General features: G+C 44.7%; 1 protein-coding gene across 3 annotated transcripts in view; it reads right to left on the bottom strand.

The window, feature by feature from the left end:
• The window catches only part of SUSD6 (sushi domain containing 6), a 71477-nt gene extending 48801 nt beyond the window's left edge, over positions 1–22676 (bottom strand). For 2 of the 3 annotated variants that reach the window (XM_035329198.1, XM_035329200.1), the window contains exon 1: positions 22590–22676. The gene's annotated coding sequence lies outside the window, so the exon portion shown is untranslated. Of the gene's footprint in view, positions 1–11891; positions 12022–22589 lie in introns of those variants that run through there. The other variant, XM_035329199.1, reaches the window with a different exon arrangement.
• Positions 22677–23166: the final 490 nt, after the last annotated feature.

The raw sequence follows: 23166 nt of genomic DNA, 5'->3' as shown, positions 1-23166 counted from the left end.
CCAGATAATTTATCAGAATGTGTGTGCTCAGTAACTTAAATTTACACCTTCACCTTTGAATTATAAAAAAGTCAGATTTTTGCACAGGACAGGCACAGCATAAAGCAGAGGGCTGAAATGCATTTATCCACTGCTACAGTGCCAAATCTCTAGGGCAGACAGAGCCACTTATGCTAGAGACTGGAATCAGTCCCTGCAAATCACGACCTGACTGCAGCCTGTAGTGGGACTTTAATGGTTGGGTTTCCCACTTGGTTGTCCAACTGTGTCAGAGGGCCTGGTCAATGGCCTGCAATTCAGCCGTTTTCTTCATATTTTTGTTTTATTGTATAAATATCTTGTTTAACCTGTTACCAAGGTTTCTGAAACACCAGCACAATTGTTGCTGCAGAACTCCCATTTTCAAAAGGGAACATCAATTTGCTCAAAAGAAAGAAAAAAGTCAACAACTTGTTGGAGATCTAAATTCTGAAACTCCATTTTAATCAGAATCACAGAATGGTTTGGGTTGGAAGGGACCTTCAAGATCACCCAGTTCCACTCCCCTGCCGTGGGCAGGGACACCTCCCACCAGACCAGGTTGCCCAAAGCCCCATCCAGCCTGGCCTTGAACACCTCCAGGGATGGGGCACTCACAGCTTCTCTGAGCAGCCTGCTCCACTTGCATAATAATGAATTTCTTCTGAATATCTAATCTAAATCTCCCCTCTTTTAGTTTAAAGCCATTCCCCCTCGTCCTATTACTGGACTCCCTGACAAAGAGTCCCTCCCCATTTTTCTTGTAGGCCCCCTTTAGGTTCTGATCTCTGATAAAAGGCACACATCTATCTCTCCACAGCACCATTAAGGCACACTTACACTTTAAGCCAGGAAACTGGATTTTTCATTACCGGATAACCAGTCCAGTACAGCTGGGAGAGTCACACCAGCACTGCTAGCCCGAGTGAATAACCCCGCAAGATTCACCAGTCTCACAGCTTATTGCCCAGCCTCCTCCTCTCTACCCTTCCTACCACAGTCTAAAGTCCTGTTGGCACCTAGGCCATGCTTTTGCACCACTCCCTTGCATGCCTCCTTATCTCACTTAACATTCTTCAGGAAACCATCCCGAGGTTACTCAGCCATATTATTCTGCGGGCTAAGGGCAGGAACCGCTTCCTTCCTCCATCGATCCTCCTGCCATGCTAGCAGCTGGGTGCAAGCCTTGCTGTATGAGCTTCTTCCCCACTGCGGCCCAGGGAAGCACAGAGCAGGCTCAAAGAGATTCCTCAGTGAATCAGAAAAGCTGCAAAACTGTCATGGCAACAGTCCTCTTGGAGGTAAGGAAGAAGAAGAGGCAGACTTCTCAAAATAAGTTGTCCAAAGAAAGGGTACAGGACTGCCAAGGGGACGGAGGAGCACCATTCAGCACTCTTTACAGTCCATTATGTGACAGAAGCTCTGAAGACAGTAGTGGATTAACCCCGAGTGCTTTATCATTCCTCAGCCCCATCTGATGGGCAAGGGAAATTTTAAATGTAAAGAAACCCAGCAGAACCCAGTATCTTGTGGCTGCTCAGGGCACCTTGCTCGCCAGCTCCCTCTGTTCTTAGTTATTCAGTCAACGGAAGGGAACAAGAAGGAAGGCCTAGAGACGCTCTAAGAAACACTTGCGCACATCCACGCAGCAGCAGGAAGAATAAAAGCTCAGATCCCTTCTGCCTTACCCCAGTTATTTTTATGTAGTATCCCGCTGAGAACCACAAGACACGTTTGGGCATTCTGAAGCAGCTTCATGTAGAGGAGGAATTGATTGGGCTTAAGCCAGCAAAATGAGGGGCCCCTGATCCTCCAAAGAAAACCAGAGCAAGCATATTTTCACTGGCAACCTTCGAAGTCCATTGCTATTTCATTCTCAGTTGTAGTTCACAGATTTGCACCTCCTACAGTCTAAATTGCCATTTCATTCCTTGGGCATGGTATCCCAAAGATTTAAGAACCAAACGAGCCACACAAACGATCTTCTAAATAGATCTGTGCACTGCAGCACTCAGTTCCATCTTCGCAGGAAAGCATCAGAGCAGGCCTCTGAAAAATGCACTTTACTCGAGGACCGAGTACATCAGACCTCCAGCTGCGGGGGACAGACCATTAGCGAAGTACTCTGATCTGTCAGCATGCAGTAACTGAAACACCATAGCTGCTGAGCTGTAAAATGTTTTCTGTTTGATAGACTTGCTTTCCCACCCTGTGACAGAGTAAAGGGGACACACAGCAGAGCTTGCTCCAAGACTGGTTTTCACACTTGCAAATTGCACTCTCGTACCTTTAGTAACAGAGTCAGAGACAAATAGGTAGAAAGTTAAAGTCTTGTGAAAACCCTTCCCCATTTGCAAGTGCTGTGGTTGACATGCCAAATCTGTCAGCTGCAGAAATTTTAGGTTTTAGAACCGAAAATTATCCAGTTTTCCTTGCCTTGGAAAGTCATAGAGAAAGTCCTAGAGATCATTAGCTCTTTAAGTTTTAAGAAGTTTCCCTGAAAGACACAAGTTGTCACTGGAAAATCTTTCAATTTTACTTGGGAGGATGCAGAGAAGAGATCAAAATCTGATCATCCTTCCAAACCAAGGAAGGAGAAAGTGCTTTCAGGCATCTCAGTTGCTGTGAACTTCCAGGCACCAATAGCAAGGAAAAGCAGAGTTGTGGAAGGACAGGGGAGAGCGTTAGAAAAGGTAATATATACACAACACCTCCAACGCACAGCAGAGTTCTGTGCTGTTACAAAAATGCTTATAGCAATGGGCTCATGTCACCAATGAATGATGAGAAACTGGTTATTAAAAAAAATACTCTATCCACTTTAATCATTTTTGGAAGCTTACTGGCATTTATGCAATATGGGATACAGTAGACACTGGGGGATAACGGAAAATGTGTCTCATGCAATCTTTCCCAGCTGATTTTTTTTTTTAATATGTCTGTTTTTGGAAGAGCATTCCCTTTGGAAACTATTGTTTCAGCATTTTTCCCCTGCCGCACTGCATCACAGAGGCTGGGTTTCATATTTTCAGCTTTAATCAGTACAACAGCACATTTACAGAGGACCATATGCACAAAATGTTCCAGAAAGCTTTCCAAAAATAATAAGTCCTAAAAAAGAAAACTCACAGTAAACTGAAATGGCTTCAGGGAAGGAGAATAAAGAAAAGCCATGGAAAGGCAGAACCTCTTATAAGCACATACAAGCTTGAAATGATACGTTTAGTAAGAACAGGATTCTCAGATAGGCATTGTAGTGGTTGGGTTCCTTTATATCCAGGAGGTTTTTCTCATTTATGCAGCTGTGTTAATCTGTATCGGGGAATACACCACAAGGTACATGTACACTAAAGGTTTATTTTATAAACCCTCACTACCAGAATGTAGTTCTCCCCATCCACTTGTTGTGCTTCCATTTCCAGTGATGTGGCTAGAAGCATCAGTCTGCTATACACATGGCTGCAGTGTCACCAAGCCATTTCAAGAGGACACCCAGTTGGGAAATCTTTTTCCTAAACCCTCCTCACTTCAGGGAGTCAGTTTGACATTTACCTAGTTATACTAGATTGTTTTTATTCTATTTTTTGCATTCATCCTTTATATTCCTAAAAGCAGACCATCTTCAAGGAATTTAGGAACTGCCATCCCAGACACTGGAATGTCCACTCACCACTTCTAAAGGATGACAACACTTGCTGCGTGGTGCGTATTATTTGTATCACAGTTTATACAGAAAGCTCTTCACAACAGACATGTTCCAACACCAGACCCTTCCAGGATAACAAATCCTTGATATCCAGACATCTGCTGTTTTCAAAGATAAATGCACACAAACTGCTCTGAGAAATCAGACTGTCCCTTTAGTACTCTGAACACTGCACCTTCCAACAACCTAGCACTATTGTACTTCTTATTGTACTGACCAAACTGAGTAAGTTCTCAGTTTGGTCAGTTTCAAATCCTGGATCTAAATTTAATCCTGTGCTTGGGATCCTAACACAGAGCTGTTTCAATAGCTCTTAATCATTGAGGGGAAAAAGCAGGCCTTCGTGAAGTCCTCAGTACCACAGCTCAGTGTGGTACCTATAGCTCATTACGTCCCCTTGTTCTTCTGCTTAGTAGCAGCAAAGCATTAAATGTCTCCTATGTAAGATGCACCATTCTCACACCACGGCCATACATGCAATTGCTCCAAACGCCCCCTGTGACAGAGAGCAGCTACAGGGGTGTTGGACACATTTCACTCTGCAGAACCCAGCCACGTTTCTCTTTGGACAATGTGCAATTTAAAAAGGAAAATCTGATTTTGCCTTCTCTAACTGGTTTCCCTCAACAGGCTACATTTAATTTGATTTTCTAACAGGGGATCAGTTTTAATTATATTCCAATTTGAGGAGCACAGGCTGGACGCATCAACCCAGAGAGGCACTCTCAGAGGGATCACTGCCCACCTCTTCTCACGGGTGAGCGTACACACATGGAGCAAAGAGGCTGGGCGCTCAGAGCACAGCATCCAGCGCAGGTCACTTTGTAATAGAGCAGCAAGCTGGTTTCCTGTGACCTACAGCCACGATTCAAAGGTTGAGCATTAAAGATTTCCACCATTCATCTGGGTTGAGAGAGAGGAAACAAGCCAGGATGGAAAGGAGAACGAGTCCACAGGATAAAATCCATCATGAATCCTGTAATCTGCCTTTCAATGAAGGCCAGTTTGATGCTCAGGGTTCTCCTGTGTTTATATGGCAGCAGAGGTCCCTCAGCCTTTACTGACTGCTAGTTTCATCCACCCGTCAGTGCTGCCCTGGCTGGGGCTGAGTTCCACGGACTTGCGGGGGAACAGGGCCCTCACAGCAGCACAGCACCAAGCCTGGAGGCAGCAAGAGGGGAAAAGCACAAAACTCCCACCTCAGCTTTGCTGCTCAAGGCTGCAGTGCATGGGGCTGCTCCGGCTCGGGTGAGCAGCCTGTGCTGCCTGCTGGGCCGAGAAACCGCACAGGCTTCTTGCTCCTAAATCCTGCTCTGTCTTCAAGGCATTAAAACATAGCAGAGAGAATTTACTGTGTGTTAAGACAATATAGATCAAAACCCTCCACCTAAATCAGGGCTCTGAGTAGGCTGGTTCCTATGCAGATTAAAAAACAAAGAGCTGGGCGAGAGTGCTCGACTATAGCCAAAGGCAACACAGGCTTGCCTGGTTAGAGGCAGTCAAATGAAATCAAAGTGGGGAAAGAGGGAAAAAGTTATAGAAAGCTGGACGGTGAAAAACAGCAACTGGCTTAGGCAGTACAACTTACGTGTTTGTGCACCAATGCAAAAGGCTACAAAGTGCTGCATATAGGCAAAAATAATGCTTGTGCCAGCCACCCTAGGCCAGAGGAAGAGGTACCCAAGAGTTAGAGGACACGGGTTATTTAACCTTCTGCCTAACACCTCTGCTTTTTCATCAGACAACCCAGGACTGCATAAACACAGCTAGCATTCGCCCAGCCTCCAGGGAAAATCCCCCTGAAGAGCAAATTCCCTCCCGATACTCACGGGGGCAAAGACAAGCACTGGATAAAGCAGCAGGCCTCTTGCAGGGGTACCACAGGCCAGAGGCAAAGCACCCCATCAGAGATAGCTGCTGAGCAGCTGCCTGCAAGGTGACGCTGCCCACTGTCCCCCAGCCAAGCACATCACTCCAGCCACTGCCACCTCCATGCCCTGAAGGGGCCTATTTGGATTTGGTGCTTCTCCAAGCACCCTGGGTGACTACACTCAGGCCACCAATCTATTGTCACAAGACGCATGCTGGCAAAAAAATTCCCAGTGACCTCCACTCAGCTTAACCAGAAATGTGCAGCAACTCCTTTAAAGGGAAAGAGTTTTTTTTTTTTCCCAGGCATTTTGCAAACAGCTATGAAGCTCCTGCCACAGCCAATAATCCTTAAGCAATTTCCTGTCTCTGGAGGCAAGGTTCGCCCAGAGTGAATTGATTAAATAAAGGTTATTAAAATTAGTATATAGTAAGCTGGTTTAACTGTCCCCACTTCATGATTTTACCTGTAACATACTGCTCCAAGCAGAAGCACAAAGTTCAGCTACAAAAGCTTACAGGACAGCGAAATTAATATGCAAAACCAGCCAAACTGTAAGATGAAGATTTAAAATGCCTTTCAATGGCAGAGGATTTTCATGTTCATTTAATCCATTTTCAAGCGAGTTTCTCAAAGGGAATTCACCCAATCCCTTTATTACTGTACTCCTGAGATTAAATTTGCTTCCCCCATTTTGTGAATCTGACACGCAATTTAGTCTTAGAGCCAGCATCCTTCTCACCAGAACTGTTCTCCTTTTGCCTCTGCAGCCTATAAGACTTTGATGCAAAACAACAAGCTAAACCCACCTGCTCCACCTTTCAGTATTACCGACTCTCACTTCTTTTAAGGCCAAAGATTTTAAATAAAAGCCATGCAGAGAGACAAGCGTTAGTTCCTACAAATGCTAGGGGTATGTGTGGGGTAAGCAGTGAACCTGACAGCAGCATGAGAAACTTGCTCAGCAGTCCTCTGGCATTTCCTGAAAAGAAAGCAGTAGTCACCCAGTGAAGGAATAAGAGTAAAATAACAGCACTAGAACAGTTTAAGAGGAACAGAGCAACCATTTAAGGCATATCTTACACATACTACAAAAACTTGCACCTTGCAGGGAGGTACAAACATCCACATATCGGCACCTGTCTTTCATGCACAGGTTAATGTAGATTTTTATTCCTCTCCACAAGAGAAAAAAATTGGGCAGAGTTTCCAGAAATGACGTGTGCACAAAAACTGACAGTAAAGATTTTTTTTTTTTTAAGTTAACCTCATTTCTCTTCACTACACGAACAGAAAAACAACTGTTAAAAAAAAAATAAGGTGTTAGCTGCAGCTCCATCTAAAAAGTTGTATTGCGAATGTCATGTACAGCAGTACTCAGAGAAGCTGGTGGTCTGTCATTTGCAACTGTCCAGGCTTCCAACAGAGCCTTCAACATTGCTTAAAAGGCCACTTAACAAGCTTCACTTTGTCAGAAGGCTAGCTTCCACATGTTTTTATACAGATTCTGGTTCACCTAAAACTGCCTTTCTGGGTGAGCTGAGCATGACATTTAACAGATGTAAGCAACACAGTTGCCTCTCAGCAGCAAACTATCTTCTTTGTCTGCCTTTGCACTTCTGGGTCTCCTTTCCCCATGAAGCAGTCATTGTTTCACGCGCAGGGTTTGCCTGGAAGAAGGAAGTGGGAGGAGGACAAAAAGAATCCTGCATTGTGGAAAATAAATAGCTCCATTAAGGCTCCAAAGGATGCTGTAAGGCACATTTTGAGGAAACCACTCTCCTTACAGTACACTGCAAAGCACAATAAGGAGCCCTCTTTCCCCAGCAGCCACATCCCCCTTCCTAGCCTTTAGCAACAATGCTGCAGCCAGACATCACCTCCCTCTGCAGCCCTCCCACCACCACCAAAAAGTTCATCTGCAAGTCACCGCAGAGGTGCCTCACGACACCCCTGCAAACAGGAAGAGATCCCAGTGAAACACTATTACTGCCCCTTGTCCAAGTAATAGATGGACAACCTGCTGCCAGCAAGGGCTGAGCCCCATGACTTGCTTTGGAGAGACCAAGGTCAAGTTTCACCTTCACTGCCAAGCATGACCATGCTTTATGCCAAGAGTCCCAATAGTCTTCAGAAGTTCTTTGCAAGTAAACAAACCAATTCTAAATAAGCTAATTATATTTTGGTGGTGTTTGGTGTGAGACAGATGCACTAGCACAGGAGTTTTGACTCTTTGCAGAGCCATACACCTTGCTACAGGGTGAAATCAAGATTTCTGACCAAGGAAAGCTGCTGGCTTCTGTCATCAGACCAAGAGCAAGTTTCAGCCTCAGAGCTCTGCATCACAGAACACCAAAAGCTGCTCTTCTCAACAGGTAAAGGCTCTCAGGAGGGAGGTCTCTGTAGAGCCGAAGGGCATACTTAATAACACCAGCATCTAGAGAACACTGAACCGTTCCTTGGAACACTGGAGGTCCTTCATCCTGCAAGGACAGAAAGAAGCAGAGCAGTTGAAGGTCACAGTGTCAGCAGCTGCAAGAGGTCCAATCCCAAGTTTTCTCTCTTTTTAGGGGGTGAGGGTAGGGGTGGATGGGCTAGGGAGGAACAGAAGGGCGAATAAGCTTGACCGTTGGACTTTCTACCCACATACAGCCTGGAGACTCAGAAAGGTATACCACAGAAGGCAGTCTTGATGTGATGAGAATGATGAAACACAGGAGAGAGAGAACTAGCCATGCGAGGGCCTTGTCATTTCAGAGCATGGTGATGCTCGATCCCCACTGCACATTCCTGAGAGCGCACAGTTCACCTGCAAACCTATCATCAAAAACTGATTACATACGTTATGTCTATCCCTTGGCTTGCTCTCCTCACCTACAAGTAGCCAGCAGACATTATGCAAGCCTGTTGTTTGACTAGGATAGAGTTGGAGATTTCCCCATAAATAACAATTTGGGGAAAAAAAAAAAAAAAAAAAGGGACCTTCCACAGGTCTACCAGGTCTGTTTTTCTATGTTTGAATGCTGAGACATTTTCCAAAAGAAATGAAAGCCACACACTTACTTAGAGCAGCATCTCCTTTGCCTTACACAGACCACATTTATTATAAAATAAGCCGGCTGTCAAATATAAAAAGAAAAGGTTACATGGCATTTTAGCTGCAGGATCTTTTCGTGCTGTGCATAAAAGCCCCCCAGTCTCTCACCCTGCTTCCCCTTCTGCATGCACTTCCCTCATCCTCCACCCAAGGAAAGTCTCTTGGCTGAGATGTCATATCCTATCCCATTCTCTTTAACACATGCTTTTTAATCTTTTTGACACATTACAGATAATTGTTCTGCCTTGCTGTGGAAGTATGTGCAACAGGACAGATGCACTCTGGAAGCTCAGGGCACACACCAAAGGAGAAACCTTTGCTTCAGACAGTTATGTGAGCAGGATAACAAAACCTTCTGAAGCACTTCTTGCCTCATTAGCATTTGCAGTGCAATGAGAGACACAAGTCTGAGACTACAAGTCGGACCACACAGTGCTAGGTGCTAGATAAACCCAAAACAAAAAAAGACACTGAGCTGCCATCACAGAGAGAAACCACTTGGTTAATCTGAGCCACAAGTGGTTCCCCGTGATCTTAATCTCAACAGCAGTTTCTTAGAATTGAACCCCTGGAGAAATCCATAGCTATTTGGTCTACTGCAAACGTGCAGAAAAATCCAAGCCACGCCTGCTCTTAATGCTCTCTTTGTTCATTACAGTGAATTCAGAGGATTGAGAAGGAAATTAAAAGGTCACTCAGATACGGGAGCTATTTCTGTCTCAGAACATGCCAATAACTTGGCTCAGATGCAAGATTCAGAGAGCACGACTGCTTGGAAACAGGCTTCCTCAAATTCTTATCAGTAAATATTCAACTCCCTTTTTATTTTTACAGCTACAGTCACTGACATCAGATTGATTCTTGTTAATTTATAAAACCAGATTTATTTCAGGGGTAAAGATCAGGACTGCATATTCATTACTTTCTTTGCCATCGGCTCTCCCTTTCTGGTACCCAACCCTTTCTCTCATCTTCAAGCCTTAAGACAGCCTCACCTCTGCTTTCCTTTCTCTTTTGTTTCTTAAGATTACTACCACACCCCCTTACCCTCTCTGCACACACTCCAATTCATGCTTCACACACAAGTGAACCTTCCCTCTCCCCCAGTTCCTTGTGCTACTTCCTCAGCTGAACTCATTAGCGAGGTCTCCAGGACTTCCCATGACTGGAAAATCGCCCCTGGGCATACTGGAATGAGTTTGTAAGGTTTTGAGGGCAGTTACTTTGTGCATTTTGCAGAGGTGCTGTGCGGCTGCAGCATTTGCAATCGAGAGACACGTGCATGTGTAGCTCCCCCTCAGCAAGGGCTGAGCTGTGCTCTCAATTCTCAGTGCGGAGATGTGCTGCATACTGGTAACAGAGGCTACGCTCCTCCACCTGAGGTGTTATCACCACCCCACAGGTATCTGCAAGAGGTTTCCCTAAACAACCACAACTTGGAGCACAGGAACCTCCTGCTCCAAGGAAAAAGGAGCAAACCTGCTCCTCTCTAATGCCAGATGTCACTTTCAGAGAGCCTAATGCTTCCCCTCATGCCATGGTATTTAATTTTGTTTTCTTAGCTGTTCCCCAATTTAGTTATGCCTCCTTAAGAGGAAGAACCTATGCACAATCCTACACCCTCACCCTTGGCCGAGATCAAGAACTGCTACCAAAAATACCTTTCAAAGCTTGATACCAAGCCAAAGCACGGCTGCAGCCTGGACAATAGGCTACTGCAATAGCAGTAAGCATAACACTCAGAGCAGTACGACAGAAACCAAGTTCACTACTAAACATCTCCAGCCATCCTGAACATGAATCTTGTCCCTCAGTTTAAGCTTTTTTTGAGAAGTTGTACATTTTGGCAGCAGCACCTTGAAGACCTTTGTACTAGAGAGGAAAACATTAAGAGATCTGTCTCTTTGATATCTTAACATTTCATCTGGCCTCTGCTTGCATTCCACCACTCCCAGCGTGGATGTTCCTCTCCCGATGAAGGACAGAGATGAAATAGCTGCCTCCTTGCGTTTTTGTAACTGGCCCCAGTGGAGTTCGCAGGATCCTGGTCCTGCTCCCAAACACGGCTATCGGCAGGTCTCGCTCCTGTGGTTTTCTCTTCTACTGAGGAAAGCATTAACATTTTAGCGCAATCTATTGTAACCAAATCGCTCTACTGTTAATCCCAATGTCCCCAGATGCACTTTTCCTCCTGACAAACAGATCCCTAGGGTTCGGGCTCCTACACAAGCGGATATTTAACACAGCGTGGCCCATGGCCTGGCTCTGCCCAGAGGCCTGACCAAGCAGCATGGGGCTGTCCACAAGCTGCACCATTTTGCACCTGAAGCCACCTGCATGAGCACCTTGCCTCAATGAACGTAGATACTACTGGGCCTCAAGTGCTAAGAGGCACAGCACAAAAGGGTCATTGGGGAGCCCCCATCACAGGTGGCTTGTAGCCCAAAGAGAAGCCAGCCAGCCCCAAAGCAGCCCAAAGCTGGCCCCTCAGAAAGGACTACCATTTGCTGAGCACAGAGGGAAAGGGGGGTTCCGTACCACATCTTTCTGTGGAACATGATCTGGGGAAAACCCCTCGGTCCCAGAGACAACCATCTACCTTCCCCAGCTTCCTTTACCAGAAGGACAGAAAGAATCCCTCTAGAGATCCATGCTTCCCCCTAGGGGGAACCAACCCACACCACTGCCTTCCACAGTAAAGCAACAGATGAGCACGTCAGTAGGCTGGGCAGAAGAACCATGCTGGTGCCTTTTCTGTGCACCGTATGTTAGCAGGTGAGTATACAAACACCCCTCTGAACACTAACGGAACTATTCCAGACTTTATATATAAAGTTGGTACCCACATTCCTTCAAAAAAAAGGACAACCAAAGCTATTTAATATTTCTATTTTGCCTTAAGCAATCCCATCAGCATACATCTCACTAACCTAGGGGAAGACTTTCCTGTTAAACCATGGCAGCTTCTTTGATAGTAACAGCAAACCCTCCCCCACATTACAGAAATCTAAAAAAAAGAAAAAAAAAAATCTACTGTCATATTCTGTTTGACACCCTTCTTAGTAAATACATCAATCCTGACACACACTTATCTTTACATGCAGAAGACTAGCAAGCAACATCCCCTGAAAGAGGAAAGAAAGAAATTTTGACCAAGGCTAGATTTACAGGGAAAGGGGAAGAATTGTCTTTATCTATGCCTGGTTGAGATGCCATCTCCTCACAACCCTGCCTGTTCCAGCCGTGCACATAGGTCAGCACAGCAGCAAACCCTTGACACTGCCTTAGGGGTGGAGGAAGGTCTCTCTTCCCACATGAGCCTCCCCAGGAACACACAAGATGCAGTTTCTGAAGAGCTGAGTCACTCTCGCCAGCAAGGACCAAAGTCTCGCCTGTGTTGTGTCAACTGCTTTAAACAAACAGGAACCCCACGCAAACAAAGACACCAGGAACAACTCCTCACGGCTGCACTCTTCCAATCCCTGCACGCCAGAGCGGGGGACGCTGCGGTCTGCTTGGCACTCCCAGATGTTTGTCTGCTGCGGCACATCACCACGTGCCTACCCTCCCTTACTAAAGCGGAACACTACTGACAGGTACAAACAATTATATTGGTAGGGAAAATGTAAAAAACCAACCACATGTGGAAAAATATCACCAGTTTCTCACTGAAACAACTGTGTTCTGGTATACAAAGTGAGGCAGATTTGCACAGAAACTGCATTCATGAGCAAAACCAAGCTAAAATAAGCCACCACAAGGAAGGTGGGGTGGAACATTGTTTTATATTGAAGAACAAAGTTCAGAGGCCATAAGTAGCAGGAAAACAGAAGGAGAAACTACTCAGCTGAGCACACTGAACCAGAGTTTCAGGGTCAGTTACCATCTATACACACACACACTTCAGTTCCACAGCTCAAGCAACATTTTATGCATGTTCCCCCATGCCCTTTATTTTTCAATGTCCGTTTAGAAATTCAGAGCAATAACCTCATACACTGGAGCTGTGCTATTACAGCCCACTGCAGACAGGATAGAAAGAAAACAAAGAGAATTTGTGTAACAAAGCAAAACAGAGTAAGAGAGGAACATCTGCTACGTTTACCAAGAGCACCATATGGTCTGTATCTGAGGTACAGAGAATGAGTTCATTCATATTTAAAAGCAAAAGTAATAGGTCAGTCCTTCCAAGATAAGAGGGCAAATGCCTATTTCCCAGCTCCACTCCTCCAGCCCTATCATCCCCAAACCAGATTTGGCTTTCTGAAGAACTGGTGCTGCCAGTGCTCTGGCCGGGACAGCCAAGCTCAGAGCACTTCATTACAAGACGCCAGACTGAGGAGGGTGAGAATGCCCCTTTAGTGGTTTTGTTCAGCCCTAACACGGCCGGCTTTATCCACAGCCCAGTCAGAGCTGCAGTGCTGAATGAATACGTTTTGTCACTAGATTACAGCAGTGCTCTGGAGCTATGATGCATTTGGCAGTAGAGTCAATGGATAGCACAGTAAGTCTTAACTGCTATCCCACCATCTTTAACTCCTGAAAGCTCTGCCCATTATTGCAAATACAGGTGGCTCAGATCTAAACACCCAAGAAATACTCTTCTGCAACAAACGTGGCAGCAATGCTTTCTAATGTCCTGCCAAACAGAGGCACAACAGCTGAGATTTCTACTCCAGCAGTGCTACCCTACAGGGGTCTGCCACACAGCAAAGCTGTAATACGGGACACACAAGTCAAGCAGGACAATCTTAATGCATCCTCATCATCTCTTTAAAAAACAGGTCAGTTTTAGTTTTCTTCTATTTGATCACCTGTTGGTAGGTATCACTTGGCTGTGAAAGTCCTCTGCAAGTAGGTAAGACCCCTGGTACTAACAAAGTCCCTCAACAGCTGCCAAGATACAGCACACAAGTTAATTCATTTTTTGTAAGAGTCCCTTTTTCCCAATAAGGCCTTGCCATATTTACTGGCTCTTTATTCTTCCCAAAACTGGACTCTGCACTTGCTCTCTGAAATTCAAGTGTTCACTTTGTCGACTGAGTTTTCATTGCAAGAAACGGATGGCAAAAAAGGATTAGAAGGATTTTGCAGCAGTGCTGAGCAGCCTAAGCCACAAAGAATGGTGTATAAAAGCCTGCTCTGACAACCAAGTGCCAGGAGTAAATAAAATGGAAAATGACAGGCCAGATTAGCAAGTGCCAGCGTTAGCTCCCAGATCCACCCAGGTCACAACATGTCCTGGTCTGCCCTCTCCAACCCTTTAAAGCACTCCAGTCTGAGTCCTGGTACACAGCTGTCCTGACTTACACGTCGCTGTGTATTTGGCTGTCTGATCATGGAAGAAAACTTGGCAAGAGACCCAGGGATGAACACTCGTACAGAAAGAGTAACCCACAAGTGTCTTCAGCAGAGCCAAGCATTTGCTCAGAGGTGCTCCCATGTTCTTGGTGTGTAGCTCTCATACGGACTTCAAGTCCCCTGCCAAGCAGCAAGGCAAAAAAGCAGCGCAGCAGAGATGAGACATGGACAGCAACTGTGTCTGGTTAACAGCCTCACTGCCGGGAATGCAGGAGGAAACTGAGATCTGATATCTGAATCTTACCTATTGCCAAGCATTTACTTAGAGGTGGGTATCAGAATCATCTAAGGATCAGAAACTTCAACTTTATGCTTATAAAGCCCTGTCTTTGTTGATACTGTTAAAGCATTAAGTGTCATTTTCTCCCAGGCTACCCCCCCCCCCACACACACACACATTTCTTTTACTGGTGATCCTGCTGGAAAAGGACACACGTTGCACTGGAAAGCAGCAGAAGCGGTGTACTCCTGTGATTAGCAGCCTACAGGATGTAGCTAGGGAAGCTGAAAGCAGACTTCTGACTTCAAGGCCTTCTGCAACTCAGGAAGCATGTGTCACACACAGCTTAAATTATCCCTGTATAAGATTTGCTATGCCATCAGAAGTCACCCACAATCAATTTCTAGCAAGATCCATACTCTAGATTTTTTCCCATGTGAAACGGAAAACCTACTGCCAGCAAAACCATCACAGAATTAAATGCATTTCCAGACTGGGAGGGGGAAGCAAGAGGGTGTAGGAGGGATATGGAAATCAATAGCCTTGGAAATCACAAAGACTAGCACAGCTTTAAGCAAGTCAAAAGCCACTGGGAGAGATTAAATACAGACTTCCATAACAAACACTTTTACAGTCTCTTTTCTGTCTGGTATCATTAACTCTGCTTGTGGCTAACTGTGATAAAAGCCACAGCAACCTAGCTACTCTTTTCAGAAAAAAAAAGGATTTTGTGGAGACAAAATTTAGGACTTTGGGTTTTTTTTTGTTTGTTTGGTTTTTTTTGAATGTTTTTTTTTTTTTTTTTTCTATGTGGAACTGGGGATATCTTATGTATTACCTGAACCTATAGGTGCACATGGTGTTCACCCCACACTCTGGTGCAAGCAGCAGCGGAAACCTGAGAACAAAGGAAGGTCAGAGCAGACCAGAGGTTGTGTGGGTGACCCCACCAGGTGCACACAGGACTGCAGGAAGTAGCAGCGGTCAGAACGACCGTGCACACATGGCACATGCCCTCTGCAAAGGGTAAAGGAGACAGAGAGAGAGGCTGGTATTTCACAGGGCAGAATTCTTTCACATTTTCTTTTCCCAAGCCTGCTTTCTCAGCTCTGCAGTCCCAACGTTAAACTTCATTAACAAAAAGAGGCACAATTATTTCCCGCTTAAAAGCGGTTAAGCATTGCCTCAGAAAGTCTCACTTTGATCCTCTTATTTGTCATCCATACAGTAATTAAAGTGTTTTTCTTCCCTCTCCCCATAAATTAAAAGGAGCTTCAGGTGTTAGAGATGCCCTCAAGCTGCTTGGCCATGGTCTGAACTCACCTGACTCCTGATTGCTCATCACATCATGCAGGGTAGAGAAGAAAAACAAACACAGTCAAAGCTTTCAGCCCTGGGAAAAGCACATTTATTCTGCAGGATACCAAAATGGCTGTATCTGTGTCAGTGGGCATACTATCATCCGAAAGCAGAAAGGAGCATTTCACCCTCCAAACTCTCACAGTCTTACGTGAACAGATGTAAAGCAATTTTTCAGACAAAGGTAGGATTTCCCAGTTGATCAAGTATACTTAATAGACACTGTCCACTAGGCATTCAGAAATCTCAGAGCAACAAGATTTCTGTTTCCTGAACACTAATTGAGCTTTCCTGCCCAATGAAGTCTGAAGATGAGGAAGCCATTCTGTTTGATGCAATAGCAGATGAGGTCTAGCTTAGTGCTACTATGGGAAGAGGTATTCAAATCCACCTTTTCCCAGACCAAACACAACTACACCCTCAAATTCAGGCAACAAACCTACAAAAAAAAAAAAAAGGGGGGGGGGGCGGCAAAGTATCCTGGCTTTTTGTTCAAGAGATTCATAGAAATCTTACTCTGTGGTATAGCTGTCCCATGCATGCTCGTATCCTAGATAAATTCAGTGGCTTGTTTAACAGCTGCTGTACCAAAACGTGCATCTCCAGTTTGCAACACAACCAAAAAGCAAAGTAAGGCAGTGCAGAGGCAATCAGCAGCTCAGTGTCAGCAGTGGGGACCCCACTCTGCTTCTTCCTACCTTAATGTTTTCCAGCTGAGAAGAACATTTCCACATTAAGACCTGGTTTTACTTTCCAGGCCAGGTAGCAGCCCTGTACTCCTGAGTTTGGCACTTACCTGAGACCGAATGACCAGATGAAGACAGTTACAGTGATGCCCACATCTGCCACCCCTCCCGGCGCACACACGGTGCACAAACTCCCATCCTCCTGTGGATGAACGGGGTCGCAGGCTCCCCCAGGCACCACCTGGAACACCAGGGGTGGCTGGCACAGCCCTTCGCAAGCAGCTGGGAGCTTGGCAGCCTTACAGCCACAGGCTGCAAAACCCACAACATAACGAAGTCGCACACCGCAGTGAAAGGCACGCAGCAGCCGCACATTACACTGGAAATGGACGTTAATTGTGGAAGTAAATCCACATACAATTTTTGTGCAATGAGTTCAAGCTTCTGTATTTTAGCCCTTCTTATTCCAGAAGGCATCAGAGAAGTTCATCCCGGGTTACAGAGGGCTACCTATAAATAACACAGCCAAGCCATCCAAGGGTAAGCCTCATCCCAGCAACATCTCCACAGCAATATCAGGGAAAAAGAACAGGTTTAACCTTTTAAAGTCAGTCAGCTGAACTGGACTGAATTACTTAAAATATCTTTTGTGAAGCACACACTAAAGAGAAAAACCTATGGACAAATAATACCCCTAAATCCTTGGGTTTACCACTGAAGGCATGAGAGACTGCAGAGGTGTTTGAAAACATCATCTTTATATGTATGGAAATGCTTTATCTATCCTAACAGATTTATGTACTATAATACTTGTTTTCATCTGAGGATGAAGGGGGGAAGACAGGAAGGGAAAAAGTTTGTCTTTCTGGGCAAAGACATTTTTATATTATACAGGACAAGAAATTAAGAAACTTTTCTTCACATAGAAGAAACAGGCTAGTCATAATTACATTTTTCTATGCTCTTTTTTCTCTCCCTTCCTCCACTGCATGCTACTTGCCTTTGTCATTTGTGTCCCCGTCTGAGAGCATTGCCTAGCACACTATAGATGACATCTCAATTACAGACAGACACAGAGCTAAGGAAATTGATCTACTGTGAAAAAATACATGCGATCAATGAGCTCACCCAGCTCATTGCTCCATTTCCTGCAGATGCCAGAGGCTTTGACTGACAGGAAGCACGCAGAGAAGCCCAGGCAACAACCACACAACATGCATGGCACTGTGCAAAGCCTGCATTAATGCTACCTGTACTAATCACCTTTCCTAACTTCCCTTGCTTGTTTGTTTCCTTAAAGGCTAATAGAGCCTCCTGAGCTGTCTGTTTTCATAGGCACTGTAACTTAAATACCCTTCTCAGCATCCGATTCCTGGGTGGCAGGCCCAGCATCGCATACTGCTGAGCACACTCACCAAGGGACTCCATGTACTCTATTTCCAATATTTTTATTTTACTTCTCTTCTCTGAAAAGGAGAGAGCATTTCCACAGCAGTCTTTCACCCATCACATACAGAGTGTAACAATCTCCTTCACGGTGCAGGTCTGATATAACGCTACTGAATTCATGGGCTCATCCCAGCATAACTAATGCGTTAAGCCAGCTTCAAATATCTTATCAGCTCCTCCTTAGCCTCACCCTTCTCCAAGAAGTTGCCTCTACTTGAAAAACAGGCTGCCTGCTACACTTAGAGCAAATTCTACTACCATCACGTACAACTATTTTGGCTCTGTATCCAAAAAGGGCACAGAAGGAATGCTAAGGTGATCATGAGTCCTAGAGAAAAAAATCTAGATAGAACTTACTGATTTTACATTTAATATTGTTCTTCATGTCTTGAATGACAAAAGAAGGAACTCTGCACTCCTTACTGCATCCATCCCATGAAATCTCCCACCTGTGGGCGTTATATGAACTGAACACCTAGCATGAAGTTCTGAAAGTGAAGAAAGTGATGATGCTTTGAACTTCTGAGCTTTCCACGTCTATACCCACATAAAATTCAGGGTATGTGCTTGTCCTTGTTAAGGTTCTGTATTGCCTAAGCCAAATAATATCTCACAATAGCTTCAAGTACCACTTTACATAGAAAAGTGGTGCAAAATTCCTCTATGCACTTGGAGCCTGTTAAATACTTGCAATAATAATAATAAAAACAATGTACACTTGAGACAGCAGGAACCTGTTATGCCACAGCCAAATGCACACTGGAGGAGGACTGTTACACATACCACCTTGCTTTAGCAAATATGGTTCCTTGTCACTAAGTACCTCAGAGAAATCACGTCTTAAATTCAGTAAGGCTTGTCCGGAACAACACTTCGAGAGGCTGCAGCAAACGCACAGTTCTGCAAAAAGCAGCATTTCTGATTCAAATCCTCCTCTTCAGTCAGCACCTAACAATACCAATACCTGGCTGGAGATGGCAGAGAAGAATGGGCAGAGGTACGGAGATCAAGCGGGGCAACAGAGAGGGACTTACAAGAGGCAGCACACATCCAGACATCACCTTCACATCCAGGTTGAGAGAATCCTGGAGTACGAGTGCCAACTGTTTAATGTTCAGTGGCTTCAATTTCTTCCAATTTCAGAGTTCAGTCCCTTTCAAGTCTTGTGCATATACACATCTACCTTCCCATCTTCCTGTTCTACCTCACACATTATGCAAGGCAGCCTTGTTTGAGTTCAAAAGAACCCAAGTTTTTCTGAAGAATCTAACGAACACCTCCTGCAAATCATCCATATAAAAAAAGAGGCAATGACAGATTTCAACCTACACTGCAACAAACCTATCTTCAGGTGACATACCTCTCAAACAGGAGATTTACTACAACAGGTTTCTGTAACAAGCAGTTTTTCAGATGAATATTTCACATCGATGACTTCCTCCCAGACTCTTGCTGCTATAAAACTGCTGCTCTACCAACACCGAGGTGAGTTTCTGCTCCCAAAACCCCTCTCTCTAAGTTACACATCAATAACTATGATGCCCATTAGCAAACAGCTGTCTTTTCTTGTGACTCTTATGACAGATTTGCTGAACCAGAGAAGTCTGCTTTTTACCACACTGCAGAACCCTTCCTGTTGGAAAGATAGAGAAGATGTGGACAAGTGAATGGCAGGCCAATCATACTGCTGATTTCTTTGAACAGACACAGCAAAGACATGGGTGACACCCATTCCCCCAAGCACCTTCATGTGAAGGTCCCACCCTTGTACATCTCACATGAACGCAGGTCGCCTCGCCACAGCTCGTTTTAGGGAGCATACAAGTGAGGAGCACAGTTCCCTACCCAAGTCAGAGGGGAAATACCACCCTCAGGTCCTGGGTCCCACCTCCCACCCAGAGGTGAGGTGAGACACGTACCACCACCCACCTTGACCCTCGATGTGTTAGTTAATGGCTGAACTATGCTAATTAAAAACTCTAGCTTCCCAGTAAGGGATAAATACAGATGAAAAATTAAAACCAATAAGGGTCTGTAGGTATATATGAGGGGACGCTGGTGTGCACCAGCCCACAGCAGAGCAGACAGCACTGATACACACACTTGGGCATTAGGCTTTCCATGTCCCACACTGACAGAGCAGACACAGGGGGAACAGACATGTAAGTGCAGGCTAGAGAGCATCCGAGGCCCTATGGGAAACTCTGAACAGGATCTGTTCAGAAATGCTTCTGCAATCTCCCTTCTGTTCACACTTCACAGGACAAAAATAACAGGAAAGCGGAATCCTGTCTTCTGTACTGCAACCTCAAGTTCTTTCTCTCTCAAACACCTCCACCCCATTTCAGGATGACTGTTTCGTATCATACAAGACAAACATTACGTTGAGAAGCAATAGAAGATTACTATCTGTAAGCAGAGGGCTCTCACGCACAGGAAATGCCCTGCAAAAGCCAACTGAGAGTAAAGACAAGAAGGTAAGGCCCAGCCACACATATGCATCAGAAGGGCAACAGAATCGAACAAAGAAAAAATCCTGTTTGGAAGTGCTCATAAACCCTTTCCTGCATCTAATGCTTCCATGCAAGTTCACCTCAGGGAGCCACACTGGGCTCCTCACCTGTGTGCAGTAACTAGCAAAAAGAAAAAAAAATTGGCTCTGGACTCCCAGCCCCAAATGGTTTAAACCAGTCTCCTCAGATAGGCCCCATCAGAAGATGCCTTTCTCTCTCCTCCCTAGCACTCTTTCACACACTTTGAGTTCAGCTTACCTAGACATTTCAAACTGCACGTTTCTGGGCTATGCAGACAAAGGTAGATTTTTATATCATCACTTCATGCCTTTCCAATTCCGCATTTAAGAAAAAAGCTCCATCAAAACAGAACACCGAGCTGATATGCATCTGCTAGCCGAGCGGATGCACTCAGTTTCTGTCTTCCGGGGAAGCTCTTTAGCCCATCTAAATCCCTCCTGTCCCGCTATTCAACACTGACACTAAGGAGGGTCTCAGAACACCCTGCAGGGAGAACAGCCCCTAGTGAAAGACAGCAAACCCCCTTACAAATTCACCACAAGGCCAGCTCAGCCAGACTCAGGACAGATTATCCGCTGAGGATTGTCACCAACTATCCCCAGAGAACCCACTATCATGAACCAAGCAGCTGTGCTAGGAGACCTGCTTTTAGAAACACAAAGATGATCTTCCCCTCAGCTTTGTACTGCTGAGGAAAGGCTAAAGAGGCTAACTGGGTACACTTCAACCCTCCCTTTCTTGATCTGCAAGCTATTTTCCTAATGCCTTTGTCTGACCTTCCACACCAGCCCTATCCAGTGTCTTCACTACAACCTCCCACCCGCAGCCACAAACAGAAGTTGGTGAAAAGCCATGGTTTTTAGAAAATTATTTTTCTGTTAAATTAAATGCAAAGTCATATTTCACTATATGCCTAGCATATAAGTTCTTCTCTCTACTGCTAATCGTTAGACTGGGAGGAGATCATTGTCATAAACATAAATACATAATATGTAAAATAAAACAATATATAGCTTGCATATACATTCCTCTTAGAATAACTTTTGATCATGACTCCAAAGGCCTCTAAGTTTATCTCTTTAAGAGTATTTAAAAACATTTGAGAAACAATACCTGTTTGCTCTTGCCAAGGAAGGAGGAAAGAGACAAAAGGAAAAACGCCTTCTAAGTTTCACCTACGTGCCTGCTTGCATTTTTTCAGTCACATGTCCCAACATGTAGCAAAGGGTGCCGCTACATTCAAGCCCAACATATCTTTCATCAACGAAAAGCTATTTTTCATATGGTTGTGTGGGAAAATAAACACAAACATCCACCAAGGTGTGTCTTTAAGTGAAGTGTACAGGTACCTCTCGGGAGCATCCAGAAAATCTCTAAAGACTTCAATGAGCACTCCTAGCGAGACCCCTCAAAACTGAAGTTAAGCCTTTGCACTCCACTCAAGGTAGCTGTTGCAGGAAACAAGGACAACAGGCCGGCACAGCAAGAGGCAGCAGAGGAACTTAATGCCTCATCGCTGCCAGCGGGATCTGGGGGAAGAAAGGGGAACGGGAGGAATTATCCCTATTCTGATTAGCATCAGGACAAAGGCTCACATGAGTTCCATCAGCACCAGGACTCTCCTAGAGTACTGAATAATAACCTTGTTGAGAGCATTAGAGGGATTTACTCCCCCTGCTCAATATACATCCCTTCTCTTAAAAAAAAAAAAAAGTTCAAAGGGTAAGGTCCGAAGAACAGCTTCACATTTAATTATTTGAAAGACACATCCAGGTAGTTTCTTGCCACTGATTCCAAAAAAAAAAAAAAAAAAAAAAAAAAAAAAAAAAAAAGACCCTTCTGTGATAGCTTTTCAAGGATAGCATTCAGAAGCAGGCATATACAGGTGGCTTATCATGCAAGGTTAACTCTAGAAGACAAAGGAGGTCAACAGCTTCTAGAACAAAGCCAAGGAGTGGTAAGGGGTAGAGAACACCAGGAAAAAAAACATCTTGTGATACTTGTGATAGCCAAACAGCACAAAAAACAGGTTACAGAGGTATCAGGAGAAGGCCGAGGCTATAAAGAGTCAGTTTCTAATAGGGCATTTCGGTTCCTAATAAGGCATTTCAGAATGCTAGGTTTCGAAACAGGAACTAATGCTAGCAGCACGCGGATGTCTCATCACAGTAGAAGAATATGGAAGGCAGCACAGCGTGACTTTAACTCTAGAGAAAAGTCACTGACATTTGGACAAAAGGTTAAAAAGCAAAGGGGATAAAAAAGTAAGCACACTGACTTCCATCTTACCTGGTGTTGACACAAGCTGGCATCTAACAGTTGTCAAGTCAGTACAATAAAAGTGATGATTCAGTGACGATAGGTTGCTTCGCACACCTAGGAATGCACAAAAAAATAAGTATCAGCTATGAATATATACATCAGAGGTAAGAAGGGCCCTGGCACATAAAAGAGTCACAAAGCTGTGGGTAGAAGCAGTTCTATTATGTTTTTAGGACACAGGCACACAGGTATGCTTGATTCAGGCATTACCCACAAAATTCTTATCTGGGTTTGAGATTTACGGCACAAGTTATACACAAAGAACGTTCAAAACCACCCTCACAAAGCCCATTTAAAAACCTCAGGAGGGGAATGGATCACAGTTTCAAGCACAGCAGAGAGCTACTGAAATAAGTTTTTCAGCAGTACTCAAGCTTCATGAATTTTTTTGATGGGACTGAAGCTTCTGAGAAAAATTACCCAAAATACACAAACAAGAACTGCATCACGTCCAGCTACCAGATACACACACACTTTTACAAATGAAAAGAACTAGTGACCACAAATTGCACGTACTTCCCAAACAAGCATAGGAGAAAGGGTA

The sequence above is a fragment of the Oxyura jamaicensis genome, chromosome 5, assembly GCF_011077185.1.
Source record: "Oxyura jamaicensis isolate SHBP4307 breed ruddy duck chromosome 5, BPBGC_Ojam_1.0, whole genome shotgun sequence".
NCBI classification, from domain to species: Eukaryota; Metazoa; Chordata; class Aves; order Anseriformes; family Anatidae; genus Oxyura; species Oxyura jamaicensis.
The sequence above is the reverse complement of the archived record's forward strand: the minus strand, read 5'-3'. Positions and strand labels throughout refer to the sequence as shown.